A 23,572-nucleotide genomic window follows, 5' to 3' on the forward strand; every position below is an offset into this window, starting at 1 on the left:
GTACCCTTCGCGCTACCGAAACCCTGCTGAATGGAGGACAACTGATGATCGGCCAATCTGCTTCCACTGCTCTCGCGTAGGACACATTGCGCGCCACTGTCGCAATCGGTGGTCGTCGACTTCCTGGAACACCGGGACATGGCGCCGATTTGAAGGCAACTCGCGCAGGCTTTCTCATCGTTCCGATCTCCAGGCTACTGATGTCCACGTTCCAAGCAGAAGGTTCAGCCGATCCCCGTCACCCCAAGGCCGTCGATCTCTATCGCCGCTTGTTCGTCGATCAACGTCCCCTACACGGCCTGGCCCCTCGACCTCGGGAAACTAGTCCATGCAGCTCCCGGAGGTGACGCTGCGACAACGACCCGGACTTCAAATCCTCTGTTGACGATTCCTACACGCCGAAACATTTTAGAAATCTTGGTGGATAACGTTACCGTTACAGCCCTAATAGACACTGGTGCACAGATTTCAGTGATGAGTGCTGCTCTCCGGGAAAAACTGCGCAAAGTGCTCACGCCTCCTGTTCAGTGTGCAGTAATAGTTGCCGATGGGAGCACATCTACAGTTCTTGGTATGTGCACCTCTCGCCTGTGTATTGCTGGCCGTCAGACCATCGTATTGTTCACCGTGCTTGCGCAGTGCCCACATGACGTGATCCTCGGTCTCGACTTTCTTTCGACGCACTCCGCTCTTATCGACTGCTCGACGGGCCTTCTTCAGCTGGAACTCCCTCTAGACGCCTACGTTGACCATGACGCTCCCAGTCGCCTATGTGCCATGGAGTTTGTGCATCTTCCGCCTCAAGCCGCGACGTACGTCCAGCTTATCCTTGATCCACCTGTGCGCGATGGTGAATATGTTGTTTCACCGATTACCGACGTCGTCTTGAAGTATTCTGTTGCCGTACCGCACACTGTGGTCACAGTATGCCGCAACCAGACTTGTTTACCTCTCTTGAACTTCGGTCTAACCACCCATGTGCTGCCTGCAGGTATTACGCTCGGCGTCGTGTCGTCACTGCAAGATTGCCATATCTCTCAGTTATCAGCAGGTGTTCCTAGTCACCATGCCAACTCGCTCACTGCACTCGACCTTGCACGCACTGACATTGAGAAAATGATAGCGCCCGATCTTCCGCCCACTGAAGCACAAGACCTGCGTGGTCTCTTGACATCCTATGCCGATATCTTCGATCTTGACAACCGCCCTTTAGGCCAGACATCGGTTGTGACCCACCACATTAACACCGGCGATGCCAACCCAATTCACCGGCGCCCTTACCGTGTGTCCGCTGCCGAACGCGCTGTCATCCAGAAAGAAGTCGAAAAGATGCTCGCCAAAGGTGTCGTCGAACAATCAGCTAGTCCGTGGGCATCTCCTGTCGTGCTTGTAAAGAAGAAGGACAATACATGGCGATTTTGCGTTGACTACAGGCACCTCAACAAAGTCACTAAGAAGGACGTTTACCCCTTGCCACGCATCGATGACGCACTCGACTGCCTTCATGGCGCCAAGTTCTTCTCATCCATTGACCTTCGATCTGGTTATTGGCAGATCGCTGTTGATCCGCAAGACCGAGAAAAAACCGCATTTGTAACCCCAGATGGCCTGTACCAATTTAAGGTCATGCCGTTTGGGCTTTGCAATGCTCCCGCCACCTTTGAGCGGATGATGGATTCCCTTCTACGCGGCTTCAAGTGGTCAACATGCTTGTGCTACCTGGACGATGTCATCGTTTTTTCACCAACATTCGCAAGCCATCTTGAGCGGCTCTCCACTGTTCTCGAGGTATTCCGCAAAGCTGGTCTACAGTTGAACTCCTCCAAATGCCGTTTTGGCCGTCGTGAAATAACTGTACTGGGTCACCTCGTTAACGCAGCTGGCGTCCAGCCTGATCCCGACAAAATTCGCGCAGTGACACAATTTCCCGTACCTTGTTCGGCTAAAGATGTCCGCAGCTTTCTCGGGTTGTGTTCCTATTTCCGCCGCTTCATCCGGAATTTTGCCGATATTGCGCGTCCTCTCACAGAACTACTCAAGAAAGACGTCAACTTTACTTGGGGTTCGCCTCAAGCTGCTGCGTTTTCGGCGCTCGTTACAGCCCTCACAACTTCTCCAGTATTAGCCCACTTTGATCCCACCGCCCCGACGGAGGTTCGCACCGACGCGAGTGGCCATGGGATTGGCGCTGTTCTCGCTCAGCGTCAACACGGACGAGACTGCGTCATCGCCTACGCCAGCCGACTGTTGTCCACTGCGGAGAAGAACTATTCAATCACCGAAAGAGAGTGCCTTGCTCTAGTTTGGGCAGTTGCTAAGTTTCGCCCATACCTGTACGGCCGCAGCTTTACTGTTGTAACTGACCATCACGCCCTGTGCTGGCTCTCTTCGCTCAAAGATCCCACGGGCCGCCTCGGTCGTTGGTCTCTCCGCCTTCAAGAATACACCTTCTCGGTGGTTTACAAATCCGGCCAACTCCATCAGGACGCCGATTGTCTGTCACGGTACCCAGTGGATCCACCCAACACCGCAGAGGGACCCGCTGAGTTTGGGGTATTCTCAATATCAGACTTCCTCGATATAGGTTGTGAGCAACGCCGCGACTCGGTTTTACGTCCCATCATTGACAGTCTGAGTTCCGGAACTCCAAGCAGTTCTCTACACTTGTACTGCCTTCACGACGGTGTTCTATACCGCCACAATATGCGCCCCCACGGCCCTGAACGCCTTCTCGTCGTGCCTTCCCATTTGCGGGCAGATGTTCTTCGCCAGCTCCATGATGAACCTACCGCCGGTCACCTTGGAGTTACACGCACTTACGATCGCGTCCGGCGCCGTTTCTTCTGGCCAGGCCTTTATCGCTCCGTGCAAAAGTACGTCAGCAGCTGCGACCTCTGTCAACGTCGAAAACGACCAACAATGCTTCCAGCCGGACACCTCCAGCCTATTGACATCCCCGCCGAACCATTCTACCGCGTCGGGCTCGACCTCCTCGGACCATTCCCCACTTCTGCATCCGGGAACAAGTGGGTCGCCGTAGCGACTGACTACGCCACACGTTACGCCATTACCCGCGCTCTTCCCACCAGCTGCGCAACTGATGTCGCCGACTTTCTACTGCATGACATCATCTTGCATCACGGTGCTCCTCGCCAGCTTCTCACCGACCAAGGCTGATACTTCTTGTCCCGCGTCATCCAGGACATTGTTCGTTCCTGTTCTACGAACCACAAATTCACAACGGCATACCACCCGCAAACTAATGGGCTTACGGAGCGCCTGAACCGCACTCTCACCGACATGTTGTCGATGTACGCTTCTGCCGACCACCGCGACTGGGACGCAACGTTACCCTACGTCACATTCGCTTACAACTCCTCCAGGCATGACACCACAGGTTTTTCCCCGTTTTATCTTCTGTATGGACGTGAGCCATCCCTCCCTCTTGACACGCTGCTTCCCACTGGCTCGAACTCGCCTGTCACATACGTTCTCGATGCCATTGCCCGAGCCGACACAGCACGACAGATTGCCCGAGAGCGCCTCACAGCATCTCAGGCCTCTCAAAAAGACCTGTATGATCGCCGACACCGAGATGTCTCTTATGAACCCGGTTCACTTGTCCTATTGTGGACCCCATGTCGTCGCATCGGTCTCTCAGAAAAGCTGTTATTTCGCTATGACGGACCATACAAAGTCCTGCGGAAGGTCACTGACCTCACATATGAAATACAGCGAGTCGCCCATACAGTGCAGTCAACGCCAACGCCATCCACTGTTGTGCACGTCGCAAGACTGAAACCATATGTGCCGTCCACCTCACTACTTCCGTGACCAGCGCCGGGTCGGCGCTTTTACGCCGCGGGGTAGTGTCACAAGGTAGCAGTGGGCCAGTGGCTCAAGGTGGTAGTGGGACCCACTCTGAAAGGGGGACAACGACGAAGTGCTAAAAGGACAGGCTCCGGTCCGCCATTGTCTCAGCGTCTATTTCTGCTTGTATATATTTGTAAATATACGTTTTCTTGTAACAATATGACCGTTTATCATTCATTATCAATAACTGCTACTTCAAATCAATGTACAAATTAACTAGAGCTTCTTCGAATAATAAACTACAAAAAATATTGGTGAATTCACCCACTACCCGGCCAATCTCCTCAACTGGCTATGAGTTATGTCTAGAGGAAAACAACAACATAACGCATACGTACGTCCGTCGCCTAATTAAAACTGAATCTAGATAACCGTTGACCACAAGATAGAATAATAGTTTGAAAACCTTGCATAAATAGTACGCTCGATATTCAATATAAATTTTTATACAAAGCCCATCAAGGGTGCCCTGTTTTCTCCAATGTGCCACAAGAGTTCCGAGTATTTGAGCAGATGCTGAGCAGTGTCTTCGGTGCCTCGAGTGCGCTGTGAGACAATTGACCACAATGTAAAGTATTCCCAGTGTCTTTCAGTGCACTGACCGGTACTGGCCACGCTGTACAGTGTCTCCCAGTGCCTCCCTGCGCGCTGTTATACAGTGGGACATACTGTACGGTGCTTCCTGTTCCCCTCAGTGCACTGAGACGCACTAGTAGGCACTGGTAACGTTGTTTCTTTGCGGCATGGTATACGGTAAAATTACAGCTCATGATTGCTGAACTGGATACGGAAAGTAGAATAGTAGGTCTGAAAATTAATATGCATAAAACTAAAGTAATGTGGAAAAATCTTGGCAGAGAACAGCGCTTTGCGATAGGTGGCGATACACTGGAAGTTGTAAAGGAGTACGTCTACTTAGGACATATAGTAACCGCGGAGCCGAACCATGAGAGTGAAATAACTAGAAGAATAAGGGTGGGATGGGGCTCATTCGGCAAGCATTATCAAATCATGAATGGTAGTCTACCACTATCCTTCAAGAGGAAGTATATAACAGCTGCATCTTACCGGTACTTACCTACGGAGCAGAAAAGTGGAGACTTACAAAAAGGGTTCAACTTAAATTGAGGACGGCGCAGCAAGCGATGGAAAGGAAAATGATAGGTGTAACCTTAAGAGACAGAAAGAGAGCAGAGTGGGTCAGGGAACAAACGGGGGTTAAGGATATCATAATATAAATCAAGAAGAAGAAATGGATGTGGGCCCGGCACGTAACACGTCGGCAGGATAACCGGGGGTCATTAAGGGTAATTGAATGGATTCCAAGAGGTGGCAAACGCGTGAGGGGTAGGCAGAAAATTAGTTTGGTGACAGCCATGTTCCGGGCTCTCACCGACGCCGGGATGTCCGTCTCTTTACACTGGCTGCCCTCCCATGTGGGCATTGCTGGAAATGAGGAGGCGGACGCCCTTGCCAAGGCAGCTCACCCGCCTGGCGTCCCCGTCTCCCAGGAAGTGGTGGCCCAGTCCTCGTCACAGTCCACCCGGACACGAGGGTGGCCAAAGGGCGAGGACGAAAGCTTCTTCCAGAGACGGGCCTCACCAGGAAGAAACGGGCGACCCTGTTGCGACTACGGACCGGCTGCGTCTGGACCGCGGCTTGCCGTCATGCCAAGGGCTCACTGCACCTCGCCGGCCTGCAGCCGTTGCGGGGACACTGAGACCCTCGAGCATCCTCCTCTGTGCCTGCCCTGGTTTGGCACAGGAACGCTCGAGGGTCAACACGGCATACAGGAGACAGGGCCTACCTGCCTCCACTCTGGAGCACTTCCTCTTCCCGTCTCGTCTTCATCTGCCAGCGCTCCGGAGCCTGGCGGAGTTCCTGGATGAGACGGGAATAGCGGCCTACCACTGAGCGCGGGTCGCTTCCACCCCTGCTTTTGCTGCCGGTTTGCTGACTCCTACCATGTCCGAGCCACAACAACATCATTAACACTTCTATCCCCTTTTCTCCCATCCTCCCCCGCCCCAAGACGCTGCGCCGTGCTCCCTATTAGGCTTCAGAAATTAGGCGTCTCATTCATCCCTCAATCACACAGTCAATCAAATCAAGTTTGTAGGTATAACGCGGCAGCAGAAAGCACAGGACCGGGTTTATTGGCCGAACATGGGAGAGGCGTTTGTCCTGCAGTGGGCGTAGACATGCTGGTGATGATGATGATACGTTAAAAATGGTATACACAATAACAAATGTTACTATGACACGCTTTTTAAAGTATACCGATAAGCACATACTACCAGCATATTCAAAAGGGAAGCATTAGGAAGTGTGCGCGCATTCTCATAAGTTATTTTGAAAGTATTTAGTGTGTTCGTCAAGCAATAAGATCATGCATCAAAACCGTAATTAACCATAACCATAACCACATACTGGTGCTCATAGTGTCGTTTTACGCGCGTAGAAGAATTCCGTTGCATATTAGCTAAACTGTGTATATAACCACGACTTTTTGCGATATCATATTTAAAAAAGATAAACAAGGTGTATTCGTATAGCCGGATTAGTTTACTTATTTTACATTTAATGAATACTTCTGAAATGTGGGCGTTAAATGTAAGGTTTGCAAGAGTACGGAGAGCTATATTTGTCGACTAACATGATAATTTATGGATTGCTTCTTTCTATTTCCCCAGAATAACTTCCAATAAAGCAGATATTATGTAAAAAGCGCAATTCATATCAAAAGCTTTTGAGGAACTGGCAACACACGCTGACATTTGCTCAATACACCTAAGACCTCGGAATGCTTATTGTAATAACGTTCCTCGTGGTAATTTTATCCCATAAATTTATGAAAAATAATGCCTACTGATTTTGCTGTAAAACAAAATTCATTTTTGCTGTTATTCATAAGATGATTTGTGCTTGCACCTGAAAGGAATTGCCTTTCATCGTCAGCATAGAGTGTGTATTACGCTGAAGGATGAACCTTTGTAGATTCGCCTACATATTTGATGCGATGGTATAAAAGCCGGCTTTGGTACATATATTTAAACCGCAAGAATTAGTATCAAACTAATTTATTCAAAATAAAGCCAATATTTTGCTGGAAAAACGTGGGAAACATATGTCCCCTTGACTCATGCAGGTATCCTCATGCGATTACATCATCTGGTATTTGGGATTAAACGGCCGCAATAAGTGGCGCAGAGGAACACTTTTCAAGTTGTGCAGGGGAAACTTGTGTGAAGCTCATTTCCAGCAACAAAACAGCACCTGCACATTAGCCCTACAAACCTTAATAGGGATGTAGTATGTTCTGTAAAGCTTGCTTCACCGGATAACCCAAACACATTTTGTCGATTTATTCGCCCCTTCTTCCGCTGTTGAAATTATCGAGTACTTACTTATGTTGCGCCTGAATATCTGCCCACTTTTGAACAGGTATATGTCAAGAAAACTTTTCCCATGTACCGTTATCCACAAATTAGACTTAACAAGTGGCGTGGTAATTTTGCGAAGAACTGTGCTTCGATGCATTTATTAGTCAAGTTGCTGCACAAGTCTACAAAAACACATTAAGACTGGAGGCTGAAATACCTCCTTAGAAAACCAGAAAAAAGAAAATTAGTTGGCATTTTAAATGAGTTTTTCTTGAGTCTATACGAGAGGAAAATATAGAAGCTTCCATTAAAAAGAAATAAATATCAACGGCATTGTGGAACTACTGCCACCCACAGTTGTTTTATCAGAACGAGGGGAAAATGTACAAGCTTCCATAAAACATGGAACATATTTAAGCGGCATTGTGGAACTACTTCGACGTTCCGAAACTGAGGTGAAAAAGTTTTTCTCGTGCTGTCATAGTCATAGGTAAGACTTCGAGTAGCGCTAATTGTGACAGGTGAGGTGGGAGAAAAATTTTCTGCAAAAGGAAAATGGGGAGGTATGTCTCCTGCTGGCAGAGAAAGAGGTGATAAATTTGATAAACAAACGTTGTCCTGATAGGGTGCCTTAGGCATCACCAAATTTAAGTTTGCATAAAGGACAATACTCTGCTTATAGATACACACTGCTCTCTATTACTTAAGCAGCTTTGAAGTATGTCAAGGGCAACACCGTGAACTCCATTGCACGGGAGCTTTCATGATGTCCCTTTGATAATTTTGTTCGTGGCCTGCGGCAATATTCCAAAATATTGCACCTGTGAATTTTTTGGCATCGATATTTTTGAGACCGAACTGTTTTGACATAGCAGAGCATTTTCAAATGAGAAATCTGATCTAAATGCATATTGTCATTGAGTTACAACACAATGTTTGTAAAAGGCATGTTTAACCTTGCATAAATAATTCTTTCAAAAACAACAATGCGAGGAATAAAATGAGTCTACAGTCAGTGAAAATAATTCATCTCCATTGTTAATAATTACCGTCACAATAGCATACTTATATTCTCCAAAAAATGCCTTTGTTTAAGGCAAGGTTGTAAAGAATTTGTGACTGGGGCTAAGCAGATCACTCAGATATTTGATAGGCTGCATATTTGCATCCTTTATATCGTAACTGCTATTCATCTTCACACTTTCAAATCAACTTATTGCTTCTGTTTCATCTGTTGGGCAAAGAAACATTCGCTCCTTCGGGGACGCAGGTAAGTCTCGAAGGCGTTTTTAGATGGGAGCTTTCAGTTAACGGTGTGCACCATTCAATAAATTTATTCACTAATCATTTGTATTTAATAACTTCACTATCAACTAGAAGTTCTAAACTATTACTTGCTCTACCGGTAGATATGACGTAGTGTAAACTAATCCACACTTGTTTGTTATCTGTGACCCTCTGGGACATGGGATGAAAATAATTTATTTCTGCTTCCAGTTGAAAATGAATCCACGATTTTTATATGTTTTGAACATATTCAAATCATGTGGATTTCGGTTAACTAGAAATAACCGAAATTGGCTATCTTCTTTTTTCAGTCAGCGTTAAGGTGTTGAATTTACAGTCTATATTATATATAAAGCAGCCTATCTAAGAGGGTAATGGGATTGAGGTACAATAAAAGGTTCCCGAAACAATGTAATCTGAGGGCAACTTTTTAACCTACAGGTCTGTTAGTGTTGCACTTGATTGAGTAATACCAGTAGTAGTTACAATAAAGTTTGATAAAAAGTGATATACAAGAAGCGTGGACAGATCATTTTGCTTATTTGTGCTTCCTGGTATGTGAATATCCATCTCGCCTCCCAGTACAACCCTATAAAACAGTCATTAACAAAAAAAATCTGATATCGCAGAATACCATAAACCTTGTAATAGTACCATCGGGTGGTCTGTATATTGTGAGACATGTTTTAACTTCAAGAGGCAAATTTCAATATCATCAGTGCATTGAGATCATTCAAATAGCCATTCACAGCTCATGTCATGTTTGGGGTAGATACATGCACCACAACATGTTCTTATTTTGCTATTTAGGTGCACATTACTATAACCGTCGATAATAGTACCGCCCGAGTCATCACGGTACCTACGTTTCTGTAAGCATGACGGCTAAAAAGGCAAATTTAAACTCCTCAAGAAGAAAAAAAGCCGAATTTGTTACTAGCGGGAAGCTGCACATTAATGCTAGGCACCGGTAGGGGTGATAGGCCATGTTTGAATAGAAGTGAGTTTTCTTTGGTAAGGCTCTTTGGAAAGGCATTGTAATAATGTTCATTAGGAAGAAGTGGTGATAACGTATATACACAGGCATTATGTGTAACGAGCAACAAAGCAGCAACTTGAAAAGTTGCAGAGCTGTATTTTGGCTGTGCAACAGTTGAAAATGTAGCATCGTTAACAGAGCCGTGATATACGTTTTATCATGGCACTTATCTGGCTTTCAGCAGTATTACACGAATAATATAAATGTTCAGTTGCCTAGAACACGTTAGAAGTAGAGGTAATGGTTACACAAAATGCCGTGCACTATGCGAAAACCTCGCAGGAAAAGAATCAGTAATAAATTAAACTGTTTAACAAAGCCATAAAAAATACAAAGAATTATTACATGCAGCATCACAACTAAGAAATTCAGATTTCTCATGTAACAATCTATTAATCTAATCTACATTCGTCATGTACTCCTCGCATGTTACGCACAACGCTCGAGTCCTTTCTAATTTTCTCATGACAATCTTCCTTGTGAAACACAGATGGACTTCCATTTTGCAGAGTTAGCTACACTGGCCTAGCCGAGCCCATTTCGCTTGGATCCTCAAGAGCCTTGCTGCCCATGCGCGAGCATCAGTGATAACACGCACCGAAGCCGGCAGCTCCCGCGCACTCCGCCGCCACCGCGCGCGACTCGCCGCCGCCGATGTACGCTTTCCAGAGGAGTGACGTCGTAGCCTTTGCAGACGTATTGGCGCCGGCGCGCGCACAGCTATTCGTATTCGCTGTGCAGTCGCCGCCTGACACTGCGAATGAGCCGCTTGATAGCGCCTCTGACTGACTTTTGCTTGTGTGGTATAGCCATGGAGAAGGACAGCGCAAATGCTGCTCAAATGCGGAGATGCGCCGAGAAGCATAAGTAATCGGATCCCGAAGTAGTTGCCTGGCAAAATAAATATACATGTGACACATAATACGCATACCGTGTGTGTGTCATTGGAGCAGCAGTAAGCGTGATAATCAGCTAATCCTAGACAATAAGGAAAGCTAAGAATAATTATCTGAACCTTTGCTAAAGCTACGTTATCCTGGCATAGCCGAGCTAAGTCACAGCACCATTTTTTTCAATTTCTTATCTTGTTTCGCTGTAGCTAGCAGAATTTTGCTTTCGCGACAGGTGTTTTATTGACGTGGATGGAACTCTCTTTGTGTTACCCATATTCTCTTGCATTGAGTTTCAGATATTCTTTTCTTTCACGCCGAAAGCATTCTGTATCTGACAGCTCTCCAACGAAGCTCTATGACCAGATGTGTTCTAAATTTAGCTTGACATGGCAAACTGTATACAACGTCTACGTAATTCTCTATTATGTCGGCCCTCAGAGACCCGCAAGTTTTCCAGCTCGTGAAAGATAACTCTCCTCTGGGACAAAAGAAAGGCCATGAATTTCAACATTGATATTTCTTGAGTATTGTTTCTCGCTCAGTTATCTGACTCCTAGCCTGCTTCAATTTTTTAGGAGTTCACGCAACTCGGCACTGCTCAATTTCAACCTGTAGCATTGTAAGCTCAGCCCAGAAGGCATGTACGCCAAGTTTGAATTTATTTAATGGCCACTCAATAATTCTACAGATATTCGAACATCTATAGAACGTGTTGCGCAGGCAGAGTAACTTGTGCGTCACCTCCTGCGAATTTTTCAGCATGGTTCTGCTGAACTTCCCCCCGGTTGCGCTTCACGCTCTCTGCGCTGTCACTGTCATTCAATCTCGGCCTCGCTGTGTGTTCGTTCTCTCTTGTTCTTTCCTCTGTAAAATGGTGTGCTCTGTTATGCCCGCGCGGACGATGAAAAACGACGAAGATTCATATAACAGCTGGGCTCTCAAACATCTGTAATTTTCAGGAGACAAAATAAGGAATGTCAACCATTTCTTGTAATAATGCGCGGAATTGCTTGTTGCTGGACGATGGGGATTTTGCTTTCTTACCACCAGTTAACAAGAACATTGCTTGACGAGGTGTAGCATTATGCACACATTTAAGCGATTTGTGAATGCGATGCGCTCTTTGGCACCCCCTCATTTTGCGTCACTAGTTCAAGTGAAAGAAAAACTCAGCGATAAAGGGCCTGGCAGCACCGGTAGTATCTGCGCCATGAAGTCCATTAGTACCTCAATTATTCCAAACCTACGCTGAAGCTTTAGGCCAGGTGCATAATTTTATTGTTGTTTTAGAAAGGGTACAAAGTTCTCCAGTTTCAGTGCCGTTATTTCCCAATAATTGACGTAGACAAATTGCGTTCCACAGATTCAATTAAAGTTCTGTTCAGTGCCGTTATTTTCCGTTTATTGACATAGAATGAGTGCGCTCAATATATTCAATTGAAGTACAGTTTTAGTGTCGATATTTCCAGTTTATTGACGTAGAAAGATTGCATCCCATAGATTCGTCTGGAACGTACGCGCTGAACTGTCAAGCGTAAATGCCGCTGTTATCAACTTACAGACATTTCTTTCCAGTATGCACTTGCGAAATTGAAAGCGTCTGTGTGCCCTTCCTGTGCTCGTTGGTATCTATTTACATTCATTTACTCACAATAGAGTTCGTTGGGGAAAACTATTAGGTCGGCTAAAAGTACGAAAGAAATGCGAAAAATTTCTTTTACGCAAACGCTGAACCTATTTAACTTTTACAAATGGTATTTGAAAAGAATGCTTTTAGCATATGTTAACACTGAAGGAAGCTAGGTTGACACACAGGATTTCAAATGACAACACTGGCGGATTATATGCATTTACTATATTTAGTTTGCTGTTTCTCTTGCTGATAATAATCTTTTGTGATTATTTTATTCCTGGGTTCTCTTTACAGCTTTCGTTCGGTGTTCGGATTTCACAATTTATTGCAGGCCTATTCGCAATGCCCACGAACTATAGGTGGCGCGCCGTGCTTTTCAAGATGGCGCCAGGAGGAGGGTCAACCCGTTTGTTAGCATAGGCGCAGATAGGACGTGCGGACGTACGGACCGTGCCACTTTCACCGGATGAATTCACGAGCTGCGCTGAAATGGATAGACTAAAATACTTTCCCAAACCATGGAAAGTGCTAAGTACTCGCCACCTAATTATTTGCTGCGAAGTGAAAGGTTATATTTCAGCTCCTTTATCGTGCATAACGATGCTTTGCGAAATCCTGTGCGTGCTACATAAACCTGTATGAACTAGAATTGACGTATGAGCTGAACGGCACTCCGAGGTAGTACGTACCGAGCCTGCCTGACGGATTTGCCGCAGTAGTAGGCCGCCAGCGAGTAGCGCCATCGCTGCTGCGCGTGATGATGGCTTGCAAACATAAAAGTGTTCTGTGATAATACCCCGTCGTCATTACTTGCGCAGTCGGAAACGCGGATTTACGTCTTCAACGGAACACAAGCATCTAACATGCCATTCAGTAGCGCTTGTGTCACAGCCATGCTGAGACTCTAGCTGTGTGTACTTCACTCGCATGTTGCAGGTTCGATCAGCACGATCGAAACATGAATATCGAAAAGAACGCACATGTATGCTTTTCGCAACGTCGAAGAAGTTCGCCGAGAGGCGTGGATTGCGGCCGTGACTGCACGTTCCATCGCTCTAACCATTTCGCTTCGCTGGTCGAGCTCGAGCGTGTTGGCGGCATGCGGCGCTCCATAATATCCACAATAATTGCGATACATGCAATGTACAAGAGGAACAATGCTTTTATTTTGATCTCGCTCAAGGATATTATACATTAAATACAATCAAAGTGACTTACGAGCGTGAAAGAACATTAACGCACGAGGGGACGTGAAGTGCAACTCGCTCCTCGTGAGTTAGCAGCTGGTGGTTCATCGTCGCTGTCACTCTCGGTGCTTTCAGTCTTCTATGTCCAGTGAAAAATCCTCGTCGTCAAGATGGTTTCTTTCAACATCACTGCTGAAAGCAATCTGAAGAATTTCCTCCGCCGAACGACTTCGACCACTCCGCGTCACCACGTTTACAATTAGACAGACGTCTGGGCGCGGAGAACGTTTTGCTCTCAGGCCGGTCAACAAGCAAATCGCTTGCAGTGTGCTGCCACCTATCAACAAACGTACAAAAACAAGCGGCGCAGCGGTGGCTACGAAACCCAACACACTGGCGAAGGACGGCGTGGATGGAAAGCGTTCGCTCCATGAAAGGCGTCGAGCAGACGCGTCCTCGAATGATTGAAACGTCGCTCGCACGATTCGTAACAGCGCTTTGCTGACAAAGGATAGAGGCCCTATTTTCATGTATCTCCAACTTGAGATCGCTCAGATATACATGAGGCTGAGCACATCGCGAGCCCGCGCGACCTCCCTCCCGCGTACAATATTATGGGACTCATGCACTACAAGAAACACTGACCAATTATATATACAAGTAAAACAGGATGAGCTTCAACTGAATATGTCAGACGATAACATTTAACTTACCTACGTGGCTACAGTAAGCCTCGCGAAGCTGATAGTATGTGTACACTGTGGGCTAGCATTGAAAGCGCGAATTGCCACGTATTTTCACGAAATCTGCGCGTCTCGCAGGAACGAATCAGATTTATCGTGTCGCGGAGGGCCCGGTTTGTTCACTGATGCAGGGAACATGCAAAGTCGTAGTGTTCCTTTCTTGCCAACGCGTTAACACTGAGGCTAGCACAGCCGAACAAGGGAGCGACTGCATAGTGCCGCCATTTTGTCGTCTACTAACCCTCCTCGAGAGGACGCTCCTGAATTCCGCTCGGTGGCGCGACAGTCTATGGGCATTGCGAATAACGTCTACTATGATTTCCAAACACCGGCTATTGCGAATCACGCATGTAGGCGGAAATGTCCTTGCCATCTTCGACCATATTCTCGGCGTGACTGGCGCCTGCTTTACCAGAATGACACTGACGGCGGTAGCCTCAGTCGCCCCGGCAGGGCGCAATTGCAATACCGCTCATGAGCTCGAACCTTTGCCTCGTGATGTGGCTGCACATTATTTCTAGAAATACTTTACTCACATTGAGCATTGCACCACACGCCACTCTTCGTTCTTCATGCTTTTACAATGTAAACCTGATTTTTTCCTGCGGCAACGACGATGAATTTCATTTTCATTTTCTACGCACTAGCGAGGCGTTAAGTTCTAACCAGGATACCAATGTGGGCTCGCGCGCCCTTCATTTTGCGGTAGCCTAAAGCATATTTCATTGGGAAACAAGGACACAGGACGGAACTACCAATGAACACAAGCGCTAACTGTCAGCAAAGAAACCTATTTTTGTAATGTCTGCTGACACCATGGTCGCGGGATCGAATCCCGGCAGCAGCGGCCGTTTTTTCGGTGAAGGCGAAAATGCTTGAGGCCCGTGTTTTATATTTACGTGCACGTAAAAGAACTCCAGGTGGTGTACATTTCTGGAGCCCTCCACTACGGCGTTCCCCATCATCATATCGTGAGTTTGGAAGGTTAAATCGCAATTAAAAAATATATGTGATATGTATGATATGATATGTGATATGTATGATATGATATGTATGATATGATATGTGATATGTAAAATGTGATATGTATTCGTAAACTAAACCATCTGACAGCAGTATCAGGGCTTTTTCTATCATACGATACCAGCTACGCATGCTTAAATCTGAACATAAGTTCCCGCAGACACCACGCACTATTTTAATCGAATCGGCAAGTTGGGCGAGTTCGTAGTTTGCTGAGGGCATCGTTTGCTGAGGGCAGCGCGACCTCAATGCTGTTGGAACCGGTTCGGAAGTACATAGCTAAAGTACATTGGTGTGTTATATTTCGATGGAACGTCGGCATTCGCTCACACTGATACACAAGAGTAAACAGTTGGTCAAGCCGTGCTGGCTTTGTGGTACTAAATGTGATAATATATAAGCACCTAATTATTAAATAGCGATATGACATACATGGCAAGGTATTCTTGTATTGTAGTTATTGTATGGAGTAAGTAATGAGGTGTCCCACCTGAGATAATGGCTGAAACGATATCTTCTGATGTTTAGAATGTCATTTATCGTATGCATGAAATGCAATTGATCTGATATATTATCAATCCGTGTAGTCACGAAAGCCTACACTTTGTAGCACATATATAGAACTCTTGCCGATGACTGGTCACCAGTGTCCGTTCTGTAAAAGTAAGTACAGCACATATTATCAAATTTGTATGGTGCTCAGTCAATTATTTACTTCATGCTTATTGAGATATGCGAGATAATGAAATGGTTTCAATGAGACCTTTATATCTAGGAGATCGATGGCATGGCAAGGATGTGGTTTAAAAACCACGAAAGGTTTAAAAACCCTCAGCTCTTGGATGGAATTCCGGAAGAAACTCGCCCAAAACATTCCCGAATACCATTCGCACAGAACGTGCCGAACTCCTACTTGAGAGAAGGATATAACGGCATACCGAGAGTGTTACAGTTTACGCTGAAGAAATGAAAGGTCTCTTCCACTGCGCAAATCCAGTAATGCCCGAGGACAAGCAAGTCCGTCATCTCTTTGGCGGCGTCATAGAACTATTTGCAGGCCTGGTGCGAAACCCGCCAACCACCATCGAAGAGTTCACCAGTGATGCGGCAATGATCCAGATTGCGCACACCATTCGAGGACGAGAGAGAGGACTACAGCAGCCACCTTTTCGCCATCGAATGCTTCCGCTAACTACGCTACGGAAAGCCGACGTGTGGAGCACACCGGACCACAGACACCAGTGCTTCCTCTGCGGTGAAGCTGGGCGCCTTCTCTGAGTACCCCTACCGCAGTTTAGGCCTTCGTATATTCTGCGTTAACTCCCCACGCCTCAAACCAGGCGAAAGGCCTCGAGACATAGAACCGTACCTCCGAGACACGGAAGAAGCGACCCCTGGTCGCTCGAGGTCTCCGTCACCGTATGGGCGACGCTCCCCTTCGTCACACTCACGACACAGTAACGCGGGAAACGGAAGGTTGTGACGTCTTGGGGTGACGCCGCTTCAGAGCTAAACTCAAGAGACCTTCCAACAACGACACCAAGACAAGATACTACAACTGAATCCAAAAACGATGTGGCGCAAGACACGACGATGAAACGCGAGACATCGACGATTGTTTAACTTAACTACACATCACTCAGACGTAGGCGGCTGAACCAGAATCACGGTATATAAGTTACACCGCGACCAAAAATGATGAGGCTAAAATTACAGCTGAAAGGAACAAGCCACCCGCGTAGAAAATAATGAACGATGCAAGCGTTGAGAGAGAGAGAAATAAACTTTTATTTGTGCAGGCTTCAAGGGTCGTCCTCGTTGGGTGGAGCCCCCGCCACACAACATGCCCGCTGGATCCGCAGACGCTGCTCCTGCGGCTCTGAGCTGGACAGCGCAGTCTCCAAGGTGGACGTTGAAGGTGAAGGAATAGGGCGGCAGCCCGGTGGTTGTGGACAGTCGCAGCTGCAGTGATACACCGTGGGCTTCGCTCCACAATAGGGGCAGTATGAGGGATATTGCGTGGGGTTTAAGAGGTGAAGGATGTAAAGGCAGGGGAATAAAATATTCTGAAGCTGCCGCCAGGCAACAGCGTCCTCTCGGTTGAGTGATTTGTGTGGTGGTGGGAAGTACATGTGGCTTCGTCGGTAATGTTGTAGCGTTTCAGAGTGGTTTTGTTGGTGCATCGTCTGGGTTGGATAGCTCTTCCGATTGCACCCGGTTTGTGAGCTCTCGATCTACCTCATTAGCGCAGTCATTGTCATGGAGAGAGGCGTGTACTCTGACTTGTACTCTGATATACAGGGCGTGGTCGTCCGTGCTCGCCCGATTATCTCTTGAGGGGGAGCTTTGTATGTCTTGTGCTTTCACCCCAAAGTTTGGGCTGAAGCTCTAGATCACACGAACGTCACATTGCTCGCTGCAGCGGCCGAGTTTGCGAAAGGTGTGATCTGAGATTTACAAGAGCCAAAGTGGGGGTTAGTTGAAGTACGAACTCTGACTGTTCGCGCTCGTCCTATGTGTACCTGCACGTTCTGTTCGTGCCTGCGTCTTTGTGTTTGAGCAGAGCGCTGCAAGTGTCGAGCTGTGACAGTTGTTAGTTCGCACTCGACTTGTGTGTTTTCCTTTCCTGCGTCCTTTGTGCTTGAGCAGCGCACAGGAAGTTTGCTATTCCTGTGTGCTATTCCTGTGACATTTCACTTTCTTGCTATCGCATTCGTTGCTTCGCCGTTGAGGCGAAACTGTTACTTTTTTCATGTTCAGTACACTCAAAATTTAAAACAGCAATTAAATCCGCCCTTAAGGGCAAATTTAGCGAATGACTTCGACCTTCTGACAGTTATGAAAGTTTCCAGAATGTCTTTCCCGTTCCGCGGATTGAGTAAAGGGTCCGATTGCATGCGTCGCAATCCGTAAAGGTACGTGCTCAGAATGTAGATTTCAGACCTTAGCGTGCTCAGAGTGTAGGTTTGATCACGAGTAAAATAGTTTTCTTCTAATTGCTTGGCTTCATCCGGCTCTCGCACACTTCTCCAGACGCTCAACTTCGCTGCAAGGAACAGCATGACAGATGAACTTGTTGGGCAAGTTGGTAGTTCATTTAGCTTTGAAATTGTTCGCGCGCAAATATGGCGCAATTCACACACGCACACAGCTGCACATACGTAAAACCAAAACACGTACAGCGCTGTACGTGTTTTGCTTACCGGTATGTGTTGTGTGTGCGTGTGTGAATTGCGCCATATTTACACGCGAATAATTTGATACCAGAAGGGAAGTAGGCTGTTTGGAGTATGAGCACTTTGTGCAAGCTAACTAGTAGAACTAAGGCTCAGCGCGTACGCAGAGACAGCGGGAAGACGCGATTACTTAGCACAGAAATAACAATAAATAGTATTCAACTTCACAATTGATTAAACTTGCACGTAAATTCGGAGTCCATCCGGTGTGAAGAAAGCAGTTTTCTCGCGGCCTCTTTCGTTGACCTCGATTTGCCAGTAGCCACTCCTCATCTCCATCGAAGAAAAATACTTCGCGCTGCTGAGTCTATCGAGCGCATCGTCGATTCTTGGGAATGGGTAGACGTCTTTTTTGTGGCACAATTAAGGATTCGATAATCGACGCAAAACCGCAGCGTGCCTTCTCTCTTCTTCACGATCACGACAGGAAATGACTATGGACTGTTGGACGGCTGGATGATGCCATTACGAAGCATTTCGTCGACTTCTTCCTTTATTTCACCTCGTTCTCTGGCTGAACCGCTGTATGGGCTCCGGCGGATGGAGCGTACAGATTCGTCGGGGATTATGCGATGTTTCGCAAGCGGCGTTTGCTGGATTTTTGTAGACATAGAAAAGCATTCGGAGTATTGGTAATAAGGCCGCGTAGCATTTTGTCTGTGTTGCGGAATATCACTGTTGACGTCGAATTTTATATCATCGGCGTCCACCAGTGTTTCTCGGTTTTCCGTTAAAGCGAATGAATAGCTTGCTTCTGCGGCATCTTCAAAGAATGCGACCGCCATGAACTTGTAAGTTCCTTGCGCTCCGAGCTGAAGTTGGTTATGATCACTTCTGCACGGCCTTGACACAGGCTTGCCACCGCACGTGCGACGCCTACTTGATGGTTCAGCAAGAGCTGCGTGTTTGTTTCAACGTGAGCTTCTCTACTTGAGCTTTCGTCCGCTTTCACGGAGACCGAGATGCTGGCATAGGGTGGAATGCTGACCTGCTCGTTAATGATGGCAAGCGTGCCACAAGGTTGGTCTTGCTAATTGTTCCGCAGACATAGTTAGAGACGGAGATTGCTAGTGATCATCGCATGGATTTCGCTGACGAAGTACATCCCGAGGATAACGTCTCTAGAGCACTGCAGCAGGCTCACGAATATAGCCTGGTAAATGTGACCACGGATAGGGGTCACACTTACCAGGCCGCGCTCTACGCCTTGCTAACGGTGTTATGAGTCACCCGCACTGTACACCTTCCTAACGGCGTTATGAGAGGACCTGACGCTGTACGAATTTGCGGGCCGCTCCACGTTGTTGTCACCTTCCTGAGCTGCGCTACAAATTGCGCGCTCTTTACTGAATAATCAGCTCCAGTGTCGACAAGCGCGGTAACCGCACGTCGTTCGATGATCACGTGCAAATCGGCGCTTGGCGTCCTGCTTCGGCGTTGTTCGATCATCAACTGCGTGCTGTGTCGTTTCTTCCGCTCACGGCTACGTCTGGTGTGAGCTGCACAGAAGGGCGTTGATGCGTAGTTAAGTTGAACAATCGTCGATGTCTCACGTTTCATCGTCGTGTCTTGCGCCACATCGTTTTTGGATTCAATTGTATTCTCTTGTCTTGGTGTCGTCGTTGGAGGGTCTCTTGAGTTTAGCTCTGAAGCGGCGTCACCTCCAGACGTCGCAACCTTCCACTTCCCCTACGAGGGCTGGGCGAAATTTCCCCGCGTTACTGTATCGTGAGTGTGGCGAAGGGGAGCGTCGCCCATACGGTGACGGAGACCTCGAGCGACCAGGGGTCGCTTCTTCCGTGTCTCAGAGGTACGGTTCTATGTCTCGAGGCCTTTCGCCTGGTTTGAGGCGTGGGGAGTTAACGCAGAATCTACGAAGGTCTAAGCTGCGGTAGGGGCACTCTGCGAAGGTGCCCAGCTTCACGGCAGAAGAAGCAGGGGGTCTGTGGTCCGGTGTGCTCTACACGTCGGTTTTCCGTAGTGTACTTAGCGAAGCATTCGATGGCGAAAAGGTGTCTGCTGTAGTGGCACCCGCATGTAGTGTTACGGTTGTTATGGCGGCCGGTAAGTTCGAGAGTGCGTCGGGGGCGTGTAAGGTTCCCATCGCGAGCTGGTCGTATGCGTTTGGCTGCGTAGTGCAGCGGTGTAGGCATCACTTCGGGTGTCAGACTTTTCGGCTGTGATGCTTGTGGTGCCCGCTGAGTTGATGCAAGAGCGTGTTGTAGCTCTTATATGATCACATCGGGCAGAGACACTTGTGGTTAGACTGTTGGTCAGTGCTTCCGCAGTTCCTCACGAATAATAGCGCGCATTAGATGTCGAAGTCTGGTTGTATCTATACCGTTCAAGGCAGTATCCGCGGTTTGGTGAGCTTCTAGGCGGCGTGCGTACTCTCGTCCTCGATGGAGAGCGCAATCTGGATCATTCCCCCATCACTGATGAACTTTTCGATGATGGTTGGCGGGTTTCGCACCAGGCCTGCAAATAGCTCTATGATGCCGCCAAAGAGATGACGGCTTGCCTCGGGCATTACTGGATTTGGGCAGCGGAAGAGACCTTTCATTTCTTCAGTGTAAACTGTAACACTCTCGGTAGGCCGTTATATCCTTCTCTCAAGCTGGAATTCGGCACGTTCTGTGCGAATGGTATTCGGGAAAGCTTGGGCGAGTTTCTTCCGGAACACCATCCAAGAGCTGAGGTCCCTTTCGTGGTTTTTAAACTACATCCTTGCCATGCCATAGATCTCCTAGATATGAAGGTCTCATTGATACCATTTCATTATCTGGCATATCTCAATATGCGTGAAGTAAATAATTGACTGAGCACCATATACATGTGATATGGTGCTTAGTACTTAATTTTACAGAACGGACACTGGTGACCAGTTATCGGCGAGTTCTATATGTGTGCTACAAAGTGTAGGCTTTCGTGACTACACGGACTGATAATTACAAAACATTACAAGATATCATTTAAAAAACATTACAAGATATCATTTCAGCCATCATCTCAGATGAGACAGCTCATTACTTACGCCATACAATAACTACAGTACAAAAATACCTTGCCATGTATGTCATGTCGCTATTTAATAATTAGGTGCTTATATATTATCACATTTAGTACCTCAAAGGCAGCACGGCTTGACCAACTGTTTACTCTTGTTTATCAATGTGAGCGAAAGCCGACGTTCCATCAAATTATAACGCACCGTTGTACTTTAGCTATGTACTTCCGAACCGGTTCCCACAGCATCGATTAATATAGTGCGTGGCGTCTGCGTTAAATTATGTTTAACTTTAAGCTTGCATTGCTGGTATCGTATGATAGAAAAAGCCCTGATACTGCTGTGAGATGGTTTGGTTTACGAATATATATCACATTACGGAAATATAGGTAATATTTTTTAATTGGGATTTATGCTTCCAAACCCACGATATGATGATGAGAGACGCCGTAGTGGAGGGCTCCAGAAATCTCGACCACCTGGGGTTGTTTTACGTGCACGTATATCTAAATACACGGGACTCAAGCATTTTCGCCTCCACCAAAAATACGGCCGCTGCTGCCGGGTTTCGATCCCGCGGCCATGGTGTCAGCAACCATTACAAAAATAGGTTTCTTTGCTGAGAGATAGCGCTTGTGTCGACTTCTAGTACCGTCCTGTGCCCTTGTTTCCCAATGAAATATGCTGTAAGCTACTCCAAAATGAAGGACGCGGGAGCCCACATTGGTATCCTGGTTAGAACTTAACGCTTCGCTTGTGCGTAAAAAATACGAATGAAATTCATCGTCGTTGCCGCAGCAAAAAATCAGGTTTACATTGTAAAAGCATGAAGAACGAAGAGTGTCGTGTGGTGCAATGCTCAAAGTCGGCAAAGTGTTCCTAGTAATAATGTGCGCCTTCCTGGAGGCTACCGCCTTCAGTGTCATTCTGGTAAAGCAGGTGCCAGTCACGCCGAGAAGATGGTCGAAGATAGCAAGGACAGTTACGCCTACATGCGTTATTCGCAAGAGCCGATTTGTGGAAATCATAACAGACGTTATATGCCTGCAATAAGTTGTGAAGTTTGAACAACGAACGAAAGCTGTAAAGAGGACCCAGGAATAAAATAATCACAAAAAACATCATTATCGGCAAGGGAAACAGCTAACTAAATATAGTAAATGCATATAATCCTCCAGTGTTGTCATTTGAAATCCTGTGTGTCAACCTAGCTTCCATCAGTGTTAACATATGCTAGAAGCATACTTTTCAAATACCATTTCTAAAAGTGAAATAGGTTCAGCGTTTGCGTAAAAGAAATTTTTCGCATTGCTTTCGTACTCTTAGCCGAACTAATAGTTTCCCCCCAAGAACTCTATTGTGTGTAAATGAATGTAAATACATACGAACGAGCACTGGAACGGCACACACACGCTTTCAATTTCGCAAGTGCATACTGGAAGAAGTTGATAACAGCGGCATTTGCGTTTGACAGTTCAGCGCCTACGTTCCACACGAATCTATAGGATGCACTCTTCTACGTCAATAAACTGGAAATATCGACACTAAAACTGTACTTCAATTGAATATATTGAGCGCACTCATTCTACCTCAATAAACGGAAAATAACGGCACTCAATAGAACTTTAATTGAATCTATAGAACACTGTCTACGTCAATAATCGTTAAATAACGGCACTGAGACTGGAGAACCTTGCGCCCTTTCTGAAACGAAAATAAAATTATGCACCTGGCCGAAAGCTTCAGCGTAGGTTTGGAATAATGCAGGTACTAATGGACTTCATGGCGCAGACTCTAACGGTGCTCCAGGCCCTTTGTCGTTGAGTTTTTGTTTCTATTGAACTAGTGACACAAAAGGAGGGGGTGCCAAAGATAGCATAACATTCAAATTGCTGAAGTGTGTGCATAACGCTACACCTCTTCAAGCAATGTGCTTGTTAACTGATGGTAAGAAGCACAAACCCCATCGTCCTGGAACAAGCAACTCTGCTCAATGTTACAACAAATGGTTGACATTCCTTATTTTGTCTCCTGAAAATTACAGACGTTTGAGAGCCCAGCTGTTATATGACTCTTCGTCATTTTGCATCGTCCGCGCGGGCATAACAGATCACACCATTTTACAGAGGAAAGAACAAGAGAGAACGAACACACAGCGAGGCCGAGATTGAATGACAGTGACAAAGCAGGGAACGTGATACGCAAACGGGGGTAAGTGAAATAGGTGAAACAGAAGCGTGCTCAGAAGATCGCAGGAGGAGACGCACA

The sequence above is a fragment of the Rhipicephalus sanguineus genome, chromosome 11, assembly GCF_013339695.2.
Source record: "Rhipicephalus sanguineus isolate Rsan-2018 chromosome 11, BIME_Rsan_1.4, whole genome shotgun sequence".
Lineage (NCBI taxonomy): Eukaryota > Metazoa > Arthropoda > Arachnida > Ixodida > Ixodidae > Rhipicephalus > Rhipicephalus sanguineus.